We start from the raw sequence: 15,027 nt of genomic DNA, 5'->3' as shown, positions 1-15,027 counted from the left end.
TTGATATTTCATAGGTGAAAGTGATAAGGAATTACATAGGGAATGGTCCTATATATACTAACTAAGAACCAATCATGTGAGGAGACATTTGTACTAAAAGCTGCTAACAGATCAACCACTTAACACATTGGTGTGGTTGACTCTTGTCTCTTACATACGCTGCTAAACTAAAGAAAATTACATAGATACAAAATAATACAAGCACAGAATCACTCAGCTTCATAACTTCAGATTAAATACAACTTTGGATATTCCTTTATGTCAGATTCCTTCACATTACATCTCATCAGACAAAGCAACAATTAGCTCGGATTAGAGAATTTTGGATTGCCAAGGGATAAATTGTTTTGAACTTTTTTTTAATCCTCAATTTCACGTCTCTCCTCCCTCTCCTTACGATTGTTAAAATTCTAGAACCATGCTTGGGTTATAGAGAATTTCAAAATACCTTCTCTCTCAATCTATATATCTCTCTTAGGTTTTCCTACTTGCATAGTTGGTGTCTTTGATGTGATTCCACTAGAAAAATTCTTTGTTTCGGTCCTTTCATCCTTTGCAAAGTGGTTGTTACAAGATCTCAAGCAACGAATCAAGAAGATTAATATCAAGAGATTTGCATTTTACAAGTTTTAAAAGTGTGTTGCTATAATAGTAAAAATCTATATGGCTATATCCATAGAATGTGTGTACACACACTGTTAATTTTATAATGTTTCTGCTGCCTAACTAGTGTGTTTAGATTTCTAAAAACCCATCAAGGAATGCATAAAAGATTTCATATAATATCAATGGTGGATCCAACAAAATAAATTAGGGTATGCGTTATTTAGTTTAATCATGTAGATGAAATATACTAAATAATTTTTTTAGATGAGAAAGAAATCTCCAGTAAAGAGTTCAATTAGTATCAATTTGTGGTTTATGTGACTACAATCAATGTAATTAAGAAGTAAATACAAATTAAATAGTTTCTTTATATATATATATATATATATATATATATATATATATATATATATATATATATATATATATATATATATATATATATATATATATATATATAATATTATGATATTCTTAAACAATATTTTTAACACATTTTACATTGAAATATTCTAAAAGCATATAATGTTAAAATATTATACATATTATATTTTTACGATGAGTAGAATATTAGAATATTTCACTAGAATAAATTGGTTTCATGGTCTCACAAAATTATGTCCGTCTCAAATGAAAACTTATATATATATATATATATATATATATATATATATATATATATATATATATATATATATATATATATATATATATATATATATATATATATATATATATATAAGGAAGGGTTATATCAAAAAACAAACTCCTAAAAATCATAAAAATACATAAAAATGCATAAAAAAATACTTAGAGATCACAAATCTTTTTTTAGTTTATATTCTTAAAAATGGTAGGTTTTATTATAAATTCGTTGAAAAAAAAATTAAAAAATCAATTTTTTTTCTTAAAATTTTTTCAGGGAATTTATAATAAAACTTGCAATTTTGAAGAATATAAACTCAAAAAAAAAGATTTGTGATCTCTAAATATATTTTTTATGCATTTTTAGGACTTTTAGTGTTTTTTTTTTGGGTTTTTTGTTTTCCATAGAACCTCTATATATATATATATATATATATATATATATATATATATATATATATATATATATATATATATATATATATATATATATATATATATATATATATATATATATATATATATATATATATATATATATATATATATATATATATATATATATAGGCTTAGGTTATTCTATTAAAAGTAATTTTTGTGTTATTGTATGAATAAATATGAGCCAAAAATTTTACTTATTTTAATTAAGTGATTATTACATATAATTGAATTAAATATAAATCAAAAATACCATCTATTCTAACTAGAAGAGTATTTTAGTCAATTAATATAAATTTAATAACGGAAATTTGCATATTTTAAGGAAAATTGCATATTTTAAGGGAAAATATATTCTATTAATTTTAAAAATCTGATTGTATGGAAGATAATTCTCGTAATTCGTAACATTCTAACGAAATATGTTTATCAATATATTGAAAAATTACAAATATGATTGAACCATACAAGAATACACATTCTAACATAATATATATTTTAAGTTAGTGAGCTTCTTGAAGAATAACAAAATTTTGAATACAAGTTCAAAAAAAATTTCATTACATTCTTAGAAAAGAAAAAAATTTATATACTATTCTATTAGAATGTTACATTTATTAATAACAAAGAAATACAATATATAAATCATTCTACCATATTATCCTATTACATATTTTTTTTTTATTATTGTGTACATTATTCTGCTGGAATAAACCATTCTTTTTGGAAGATTAGTGGTCATTGTTCATCTTCATCCCATACAATGTTCATCTTCAAGATTTTAATCTGACAGAATCGGAATTCAAGATTCCATTATAGTAGAATGTTGTAAGTTTCATATGTATCCTGTTTTGCTTTGTTATCTCTTGTTTCGTTCCCAGCCAAGAAAACAAGAACATTCTTGTTCTTGATTTCATGTGTACCTGCAAATAAGAAATACAACCACTCATTGATATTGCTTAATCTTCTTTCCTTGGCAATTTCAAACAATAATCCTAGGGTTAAATGACGGACCTAACAGTATATCCCCACTATAAAATTTAAAAATATATATTATTTGAATAAATTAATAAAAAAGAATGGATTAGATTTATTTATATTAATGAAGGAAAACACCAAACCTACTAATTGGATGAGATCTGAGTATGAAATTGGTCCACCTTTAGAGTAAGAATCGATCTCTTTTTTTTTTGCTTCTTTTACCATTGATAAAGCAGCAGAAAGTCCTTTGTTTTCTGGTCTCTCAATCTCAGAGCTTCACACACACACACACACACACACAAAAGAGTATAAATTCAGAGGACTTTCTGCTAATGTTAAGAGGGGTGAAATCAGCTCTGGATTTGCCTGAAATTCAAACTACAATTCAGATTTCTCCAAAAGTGCAATGTGCTTCATTCTTTTTTACTAATTTACCCAATGTGCTTATTATCTTTATCTAAATATCCTACAACATAAATATATACTTCGTGGTTTACCTTAATGGCTTTATAGAGTGCCAGCTTTATACTTGCTGCCAAATGGACAGGTTTTGTTCCATTTCTATTAATTCCAAACCAGCTAATTCCACCCCTGTCGCTTCTTATTTCGGTGACCAAGCCTCAACTCAAACACCTGCAGATTCCCTTTCATTTCCAGTAAAAAAACAAGCTCTTTTGTTCCATTTCTGTTGAAATCAAAGCCAATGATCCAAAATAGAAAGAAGATAGAGACAAGGAATTACCAGAGCAAATAACCCCTATTGTTGCCTTCGTCTTTCATTCCTGATCAACCAAAGACGTCGACCCAAATCAGAGATGAAGGTCTATCGGGGATTGACCTTTTTTCTCGACGAGGGAGCAAATAACCCCTAAGGTCGACGACAGCTCTTGTTGCCTTTTCCCTATTCTTCAGACCATTCGAACAACAGAGGTGCTCACCTGCTTACGACTTCAGCCACCGAGAATCGACAGCAGCTTGCTACTTCATTCTTCTTCATCCTTCGGTCTAGCCAAACCCCCTAGGTCCTCACGTTTTCCTTTCCTTCGCTCTTGTCGACCCGAAGAGTCCTCCCTCTTCGCAAATCGAAAGATGAAGCGCACCTGCAAAAGGGGGGAAGATTGATCAGATCAGTAGGCCCTTTATAAAATGGGGGGAATTAGGTTAAATTCAACGTAACTAGCAAAATTATAGGAAATATTTGTGGAAGTTATTTCTCAAATTACCTAGTTACCCTTATTGATTTATTTAATTATTCTTTTTTCTATTATTTTTTATTGGTCCACAATCATACATACAATAATACAATATTTAGTTAAAACATCTGAACCTATATATATATATATATATATATATATATATATATATATATATATATATATATATATATATATATATATATATATATATATATACACACACACATCATTTCCACAATAACTTCCATAATACATTACTTGTGAAGAAAGAAATGGACACGTGTCATTTGATTATTGGTTCTGGTAGATGTTGTCCTAGTTATTTGTTTTCCATAGAACTCATTCCTATATATATATATATATATATATATATATATATATATATATATATATATATATATATATATATATATATATATATATATATATATATATAACCACAGTTTAAAATATATATTAGAGACAACTTATAGACAAGATGAAACAGTAGAAAACTTGAACCGTTGAATATAGTTTGATGATAAAAGGGCATGTTTTGGTGGCTCATAATTCATTTTGAGATTTTATGAAGTGTTTTTTTTCAAATAATAAGTTAAATTCTTACTTTTCTTTTTCTCCATAATTTTGAACAAAAACATGTTTGGATGAGTTGAATATCACCTTTATAATCTCAACACAACCCACAAACCCTCCATTTTCAAAAACTTTGACCACTTTTTGTGATATGTGTCGGATTCTTTTGCCATTATTATAGTAATAAAATACATATAATTTTAGTTTTGGAAAATGTAATCATTTACTTATACAATAAAATCATATATATATATATATATATATATATATATATATATATATATATATATATATATATATATATATATATATATATATATATATATATGAGAAAAGTGAATATACCCTTAAGGGTATATAAGCTTAGGTACCCGAACACACCATAATACTTCGTTTTGTTTGATATATTCATTATAATGTTTATAAACTTCAATCTTAAGTTGATTTACTTTCAAGATATTCGAAATTTTCGTATAATCTTTCTCTTACATCACATCTTTTTGCCGAACACTTATTAGGCTATATATTGTAGATGAAAATGAAATTTATGTAAGAGAAAGATAAATATGTAATTTATAAAAATCTTGGAAGTAAATCAAGTTAGAAGTTAAATTATAAGAACATTAGACAATTAGAATGTATTATATGATACAAAACAACGTATTATGATGAGTTTGGGTACCTAAGCTTATATACCCTTAAGGGTATATTCACTTTTCCCTATATATATATATATATATATATATATATATATATATATATATATATATATATATATATATATATATATATATATATATATATATATATATATATATATATATATATATATATTGTTTCTAATTAATTTACGCAGTTATTATTAAGCTTGTTACAAAAATTTTACAAATTCATGTAAATGTTCCATAAAAAAAAATGGGTAACTAACTAAAACATAACGCATATAGTTTATACGTATTCACCATGGATAAATACGTTATCATCATTTTATAAAACTATCGTGATGATAATGTAATATAATAGCATCATATTATATCATTATATTATATTGTAAATGAAACATTTTTCTTTCACTATATTCATTTAAAACTCGTATCATTTTTCAATTGATTTCTAATAATATTATAAATTAGTTAAATAATAATATATAAATACAAAAAAAATATCTAGCAAAACATAAAATTATACTACATTGTTTGAAAATATTTTTGATTCATAAGCACAAAATGTATACTCGATTATATTTTATAAATAATTCATCATGAAAAACATATATTTAAACATAAAATTGTAATTGTTTGAAAAATCTCTTTGATACATAAGCACAAAATATATTCTCGATTACATTTTATAAATGAATTCATCATAAAAAAAAATCTACCTAAACATAACATTATAATTATTTGGAAAATCTTTTTGATTCATAATCACAAAATATATATATTTGATTATATTTTATAAATGAATTCATTTTATAATGCATTTTTGAATCATAAAAATACATATGAACAAACTTTGTATATGATGTAACTTCATTAGATTTATGATTTTGGGATTTAACAGAAAGTTATTCAACAAAAACTTACTTTTTGGACAACAACTTACAATATTGTTGAAAAATAGAATTATTGAATAATAAAATTTTTGGATAACGATTATTTATTTATTTTATTTACCTAATATGTTATTTAATAAAATGGAATTATTGACAAATATAGAAAGAAGTTTGATAAAATGTTTTTATTACACATCGAAACTAAGGGTAAAGAAGAGAATGTGGAATCCTATATAAATGTGAAAGGTTGTAAAATATTTCGAAGGGACCAAGTCATAAGAACTTCCTTGTGCGTGCCTTTGTAGGATTTTGAGGGTATACTTTGATGAGATTGTCTTTGTTGGAAAGTGTCCACATAAATTTTAGATCTTTGAAAATGGTTTTGGATTGGATATTTTTTGGTTAACACCAAGTTTTCATTAAAAAAACTTATGTTGTTGGGTAATTGAAATGATCCAAGTTTGATTATGTAACACCTTATTTTGAGTCGTTTCTTAATTTGGGGCCGTGACTCGAAGATGCAAGAACTATCCAATCAACTTCAAGAATTTCTTGACAAAGGTTTTATCATGCTAAGCTTCTCTCTATGGGGAGCCCCGATACTATTTGTCAAAAAGAAGGATGAATTGTTCAGGATGTGCATCGACTATCGAGAGTTGAACAAACTCACCATCAAAAACCGATATCCACTCCCGATGACCGATGACCTGTTCGACAAGCTACAGGGATCCTGTTACTACTCGAAGATTGACCTAAGGTCCGGCTACCATCAACTCAGAGTTCAAGAAGAAGATATTCCAAAGATGTCGTTCAAGACACGATATGGTCTCTACGAGTTTCTAGTTATGCCATTTGGACTGACCAACGCACCGGCCAAATTCATGGACCTTATGAATCGGGTGTGTAAGCCCTACTTTGATAAATTCATGATCGTCTTTAGCGACGACATACTGATATATTCACAAACCAAGGAAGAACATGGCTAAGACTTGTGTTTAATTCTGGAACTATTAAGTAAAGAGAAACTTGATGCAAAGATTTCTAAATGTGAGTTTTAGATTGATAAAGTGCATTTCCTCGGCCATGTGGTGAGCAGTAAAGGGATTTATGTCGATCCCATGAACATTGAAGCGGTTAAGAATTGGAAAGCACAGACAACACCAATCGAAGTATGCCTATTCTTAGGGCTTGTTGGATACTATCGTAGATTCATCGAGAACTTTTCCAAAATAGCCAAGCCTCTCACCGCACTAACCCAAAAGGCAATAAGTTGATTGGGGAGACAGCCAAGTGTCTGCTTTCTAGAAATTGAAGCAATTGTTGTGTAATGCACCAATTTTGTCCCTTCCTAAGGGAATGAAGACTTTTTAGTATTTTACTATGCCTCACACCAAGGGTTATTATGCGTACTAATGCAGAGAAATAAAGTCATTGCATACGCATCCCGACAACTGAAGCCAAACAAGACAAACTACACTATACATGACCTAGAGTTGGGAGTTGTAGTTTTTGCTTTGAAGATTTGGAGGAACTACCTGTATGGAACAAAGTGTGTCGTTTTCACCGACCACAAAAGCCTTCAACACATCTTTGATAAGAATGAGCTCAATATAAGACAAAGAAGATGGGTCGAATTAATAAACGATTACAAATGCTAAATTCGTTATCATCTTGGTAAAGCAAATTCCATGGCAGATGCGTTAAGCAAGAAAGAGTGAGCAAAGTCTCTTCGTGTAAAGACTCTAACCCTAACCATCCAATTGAACCTCACCATATTACTTGCACATGTCACCATAAGGTACCAAGTATGGTGAATCGGTATGGCCATTTCCAATCATGTGTGGGTGTTCTTGACTATAAAAGGAAGCTCATATCATCTCAATTAACACACTAAAAAAATTTAAGTTCTTCTTTCAATCTTTCTCTCTATATGTAACTCCCGAATTCTCCTTTGAATCAATCGGATTCACTTTGATGGTGAGGAATCTCAATCAAAGTGAATAATGCGAGATATAAGATGAATAAGAACACAAATAGTTAATCTTCAATGCACGCTATTATCATTCAATAATCGAGTACACAAGATGTTGATTACACACGGTTCTCTCTTCTTTCTCTCCTAAAATGTGTTCTAAGCAATATGACACACCCTAGAACGTCCAACTCTCTATTTTAGGCTTAGATAACATTACTTATACCTAGACCTAATATCCAAGCCCAAGACCAAAACTTAAACAAAAAAATATAAGGCCTAACCGAAATCACATGCGATTACGGTCCAATTAACACCAAAACATGGTGTTTTCTGTCCTAGACCAAGAACTCTAATAGCTTAAGAAAAGCAAAGTATAAACGATAAATTATGACCTAAAAATATCCCCTTTGGTTTATAGCTTTTTTTTTCTTATGACCTAACAAACCCCCCTATGATTGTAGCTTTTTTTTTCTTTTCAGTCTTCGCTTTGTTCTTGGCCTTCAACTTTTCTCTTTGATTTCTTCACAATCTTCAAGATGAACATATGAATCTTCATGAATAACTTCATCTTTAGAAGTTGGACTTCCTTCTAAGAATTTGCCTTTGAACGCATATCGGGTGTGGAGGCTACTTATATAGATTCTTGAAAATTAGCACTTTCAGCTTTGAGAAACTTCAGAGATAATAACAGAGAGTCCGATTCTTTTGGATCACTTTAGCAGGTACATAGATAGTAACAAATTGATTAATGAGGCTTTAATGCAACTTGTTATATCACGTCAATTACAACTTCACCTTGCTTCTTGGGTTGAAAAATTGAGTGTTGAAAGATAGACTTCAGTTCTTGTTCCTTCGAATGAATGCTCCTTAACGATCACCGTTGCGTCTTGAAAAGTAACAAATGACTAAATAGTCCTCGTGGATCACAGAATCATAAGGACCCTTCTCACCACAGTTGTTCAAGGATGTAACCTTGGCTCAGAAAGAGACTTTTCGCAGTATCTGTGTGAACACGGAGGAACGCACTGCGATTTGTTTGGTATCGGAGAACTACTCATGGCTTGTTTTCATGTTAACCTCTATATATCCTAGATCAAAGATCTCAATACATTTTTTAATGTTAAAAGGTTAACTTGGCCCTTAGCGAGACGTTCAGCGATATATGTTTCCTTGTAAGGTGAATCGCCCTGGTGTCCTGACAGTTCTTAGTTAAAGAAAGCTGACCAGACCAATTTGTCAATTTATACAGTTTCAGACTTCCAATTCCTTAAATACGACAGTTCTTAAAAAGAAACTGCCTATCTGACAGTTTGTATAGTGTCCACCAGGTATGAAACATTATCCGTCAATATCATGGGTGAAAATATCTAGAACATTAAGATGTTCACCATTAATTCAGAAATTGATTGGTTTTGGATTTTGAGTTTGATCACTTAGAATCATGGTAACAATGACTTGTACGATATAAACACATACTTTTTTGTAACCGTCAGCCGAGTTGTTTTATACTCAGACCTCAAGGGGTACCGGTACGTGGAAATGATTTAATGGAGAAAGTTTAGATAAGGGTGAAGAATGGTTGGGTGTTTCACATTAGTCATGGTGAAAATGACTTTTGATCATTAACATTTGATGCAAAGACTCCTATTAAGATTGGTATATGTCTCAATATGGAAGAGTCTATCATTCGCATTTGAATTTTCTGTCAGTTCCTTGTGACAGTAGTGGGAAGTGAAATGACCGTCAATTCCTTTCCAAGTCTCTTCTCCTAGCTCAGAATATTCCTATACAACCTCCTTGAGTTTCTTCTTCTTAAGAATTCACATTTCAAGACAAACAAAATTTTGAGATAAAAAACAAAATAAAACTAAACTCATCACATAAGTAAAGCAACTAAGAATAAAATAAAATTAAACTACGCTCAAAATAATGTTTTTGGATTTTTGATTTTTCTAAAAAAGAAATAAAAACAAAAATAAACATATTTAAAAACAGAAATAAACATATTTTTGTATTTTTGTATTTTTGATTTTTCTAAAAAAAAATTTAATTGTTTAATTCTCCCCCTAATTTTGTGAATGGAGAAAAACTATGAACAAATTTAACAAAAACAAAAATATTTGGGATCAAAGTTGTCAAACAATTCAATATCGTTTATCAGCACACGATTGTATTGTGGTCCACTTAAGTACAAATGATATTTGACAAATTTGACAAATTATGAGTGACAAGTCATTGTGATATATATTCCTAAATAGACCATTTGGATGATGTCGACCAAGAATATAGAAATTCAACAGCGAGATCTAAACAGACAACCCTTTTTAAATGGTTCAAATTTTAGATGCACTAGAACGTGTTTCCGACTTCTCGATATACCCCAGTAATCAAGAGCTTCCAAAGAACTCCTTACTTTGGGTGAGTATTCAATCATTAAGAAAGAAGTCAGAAATAGAAATGCATATGTTGTATCCTAGGTCGGATGTCTTCCAATATAGATAGAGGATTAGAGAGATAGTAGGGTGCAGATGTTGTGTCCCAGGTCGGATCTTTCGATCACACAGAGGGGACAACATATGGCTAATAGATAGAAATAATTGCATATAGAAGTGGTTGTATAGAGATGGAGTTGCATATGTTGCAGTCTAGGTCAGATATGTTCCAATCACACAGAGGAAGCAACATATGATTGACAGATACAAAGCAAGAAAATAATTTTCTACATACCTAATTTATCAGAACCCCCAGTCGCCCTATCAATACTGGAATTAATGACATAAGTCCGTACATTGAAGAAATGTTGAGACACAGTTCTAGATGATTAACTTTTAGTGTATCTCGTAGGTTCCCATGTTTATCTCACTGCTCAATCTACCTGAGCGTCGTATGGTTAGTCCAAATAAAACTATCTAAGTCCATATTTTCAAGTCCTTTCATTTTCAATCTAAGTCTAGTCCTTTTGAACCCTTCGTGCCTATCCATGCATTGAACACATAGTCAAGACAATTCGGCTTTAGTGTATTACACGAATTTCAGATTGCCCTTTAGCACTAGACTTCATATCACCTCCCAATTAATAAAACATTCAAACGAAAAACTATAAGAAAATAAAAGATTGTCTTCAAAACAAATCAATTTAATATAAACTCAGGAGTATCGAGAAGAAAACTCAAACCGTAAGTCACCGATTGAATTTGCATCCATAAGGTCTGAGAACAGCACACATAATCTCATAATAGATCCAAAAATTCTTCACATCGTTAATCACAAAACACCATGTGTGATCCTTTCCTTTCTTCCTTTCATGCAAAGGACACATACTCTCAAACAAGGTTCTGAGTGAAGTACAATTGAGAGATGCCTCCTATCATGTGCCTGGAACAACCACTACAAACAAACTGAAGTCTGATGATATGCCTCCATAGCTGGTCCAGTACAGAGCGGGTTCAGTTGATCTTTGGAAACCAATCCATTTTGAAATTGGGTCAACCTTTGTCATCTTTGCAAGGTACTCTCTCCCATTACATATCATGCTTATCACAAACAAAAGATGAAGAAATATTAGAATCATTAGAAGATTTCGGAGATTGAACCTTTGGAACCCATCTATAGTTGGGTTTAACCCATTTTTTGTTTGAGCGGATGGGTGCCTCGGCACCTGCTTTTGAACTCGAAGTCGATCGCCGAGATGACTTTGACCTAACTAATCTTGGTTTCACTAGAGTATCTCTTGAGCTTGGCTTCTTATCCGACATTCCCTTCTTGACCTTGGGAGTTGGATTCTTGGCCTTTTCGCGTTCCGCTCACCATTTCATGATTGTGACCTCGAATGATTTCCTTTGGAGAATCTCCCTCCTGGCACGTGCTGCCATCCTTGTGCTTAGTAGGGAATGTGCGCGATTTGGATAATTTCTGGCAATGTGTTCAGGTGTTCCACAGTGAAAACATGTATGTTTCTTCACGTAGGAGTTGTTTCTACTTACCCCTGGTGGCATGCCATTTCCTTGTCTCTGATTGTTCCCATAAGTACACTTGTAGCAGGCACTTTATTTCACTTGTTTTGGTGGCCTGTATTTACCAATAGCAGGTTTGTTAGAGGCGACTGAATTAAAAGCAATGGATTCAGTGTTCAAGGAGTTATTTGTTTGACAATCAACAACATTGGAATTAATTATGTTCTCCTTGTCCTCATCTTCCGCTACTTTACCTGCACAGGAAGTAGAATCATTAGAAACATTCACCTTAATATTCTCAGTTGGCCCGGACGATTCAGTCTTAATTGAAGCAGGTACAGGGGTATGGCCATACTGAGTAGGCATTTCTTCCTCGTTGGTCTCAAGGGGTGGGTTATAGTTGTCATTAAAGGGAGGCGGAACACTATTATACCCCAGACCCTTATTTTGATTATCTTTAAATTTTAGTTGTTTTTCTGTCACAGAAGCAACTACCTCACTTGACACATCAAATTTCTTAAATGTGAATTCAACATCATTATATTTAGCTTTCAATGTATCAATTTTGGCAGTTAATTCAGCAAGCTGTCTCTTAACATAGTCATAGTTTTCACATTTATTGCTATATTCCTCTTGAAGTTTTCTAAAATCCTTAGTTTTGGTCTCTAGTTGTGTTTTTAAGGATTTTTGACATTTCCTAAGTGTATAGCCTTCGTATTTAAGGTCCTCATTTTCCCTTTTTAGCAAATCATTTTGTTCACAAAGAAATTCAATTGTCACTTCACAAGATTTAGAACATGAAACTTCATTGACCGGGATGTTTAAGGAACTCATTGTTAAAAAAAATGCCCTTTGACTTAAAACCTCATAAGTGAACCTTAAAAGTCAAGCTTAAAAAGTCAAACTTGAAAAGTCAAACCGAAAAGCTAAAAGTAAGAATTTAAAGGTTAAACGAGAAAGTCAAAGGTCAAACTTGAAAGTCCAAGTCAAAATTTTAAGATCAAAAAGTCAAAAATGATAGTCAAAAATTAAAAACCAAAATTTTGGGTAGAAAATGGAATTTTAAAATAAAAAAAAATTGATTTTTGGGCTAAAAATGTCAAAAATCCGAAAATAGGGCCGAGAATGCGAAGCTTTTTGAACTAAACCGGGAAAACGTTAAACATGTGGCATACTAGACCAAGTGGTAAGATGGTGGGTTATGTATGCAAGAGATCCGAGTTTGAAACTTGCACTACCCCAAATTTTTTGAATATTCACTACTGACCGCACACATGGGCCGAACCTGCTGGGCCGCAAATCCGAGAAAAAGGGGCAAAATCCGAGAACAGTTGGACCGTAAACGCGAGGCTGCTGACCAGAAACACAAAGCACAAACATGCGAGGCCATGAACTTCCTGACAGAGAACCTTCACAGACGCGTCCGAGATTTTCAAGGAACAGTAACCGAGACCGAAGATCTCGCTGCTAGCCGCCTAGGGTTTGAACGGATGCGAAGGTAGCCGCCTATATCTCAAAAATCTTGACCTAAAATGCTCAAAACTTGCCAAAAACACGGGATTTTCAAATTCTGAATGCTAAACTCGATCTAAACTCAAAAAATATGAAGAACATGAAGAACAATGGCCAAAAAATCGTAAAATATAAATCAAAAACACCTAGAAACTCCAAGAAAAACTGTTTGCAATGAACCGATTGATACCGATCCAAGCTCTGATACCACTTGTAAGTCCCAAATTCTCCTCTGAATGAATCGGATTCACTTTGATGGTGCGGAATCCCAATCAAAGTGAATAATGCAAGATATAAGATGAATAAGAACACAAATAGTTAATCTTCAATGCACACTATTATCATTCAATAGTCGGGTACACAAGATGTTGATTACACACTGTTCTCTCTTCTTTCTCACCAGAAACGTGTTCTAAGCAATATGGCAGCCACTAGAACGTCCAACTCTCTATTTTAGGCTTAGATAAGACTACTTATACCTAGACCTAATATACAATACCAAGCCTGAAACTCTAACAAAACAATATAAGGCCTAACCAAAATAACATGCAATTTCGGTCCAGTTAACACCAAAACATGGTGTTTTCTGTCCTAGACCAAGAACTCTAATAGCTTAGGAAAAGCAAAGTATAAACCATAAATTATGACCTAACACTATATATATATATATATATATATATATATATATATATATATATATATATATATATCTACCTCTCTCGGTTATAAACCACGACAACACCACCATTACCCCACCACAAAACCACCATCCCAAACCTCCTTATACCACTCACCAACATCATCATCAAACTACCACCCCATAGCCTCTACGACCTCCTGATTCCCCCTTCCTTCGTCTTCTCAAGAAAGAGGTAAATAAGGCAACAAAAGCAGCTTCCTATTGCACACAACTGCTGCCATCGAGGATCAGCGCCACCACCATCAATTATGTTGTTCTGCTATTGTTTAACCTTCTCCACCTTCCCTTTTATCCCTCCTGTCAGTTTTCCTCCAGAAAAACAAGGAAGAGACGAGGCAGCAAGTCCCACCATTGCCTTCTTCTCTCGTCGGAGTTCCCCTGCGACTCTCACCACCGTTCACTGCCACCTTGCACCACCCTCTGTTGCTTGATGCCCATTGTAAGTATACCATCACCATCGATATCTTCTTGTTGAATCATTCCAGTTGAAGACCCTCCATGTCCCTTTCAATTTTTTTGTGTTAGTTGCATGGGTTCAAACAGGAAGAAGGAGGAGGATGACCTACTCCACTGTTCAAAGTTCACTTCAGAATAAATCTCATTTACCCTATTTTTAAATTCCATACAAAATCAGTCTTGAGCCCTCAAACTTCACTCTTAAATGTTTAAGATACTCCCCTCTTTTCAAAAATCCTTACAAACCTGGTCCAAACTTTGAATCAAAAATTATAGTTTCTACCCCAAATGCGAAAGTCACTTTATAAGTTAGAACCAATACGTTCAAATTCAATTAAAATATTTAAAGCCTACCCCTATATATACATACCTTTTCAAAATAAACCTTAAATTAAAATATAAAAATTTATTAATTCATTTTTGGAAAATATTTATAT

The sequence above is a fragment of the Lactuca sativa genome, chromosome 2, assembly GCF_002870075.4.
Source record: "Lactuca sativa cultivar Salinas chromosome 2, Lsat_Salinas_v11, whole genome shotgun sequence".
Classification (NCBI taxonomy): domain Eukaryota; kingdom Viridiplantae; phylum Streptophyta; class Magnoliopsida; order Asterales; family Asteraceae; genus Lactuca; species Lactuca sativa.
The sequence above is the reverse complement of the archived record's forward strand: the minus strand, read 5'-3'. Positions refer to the sequence as shown.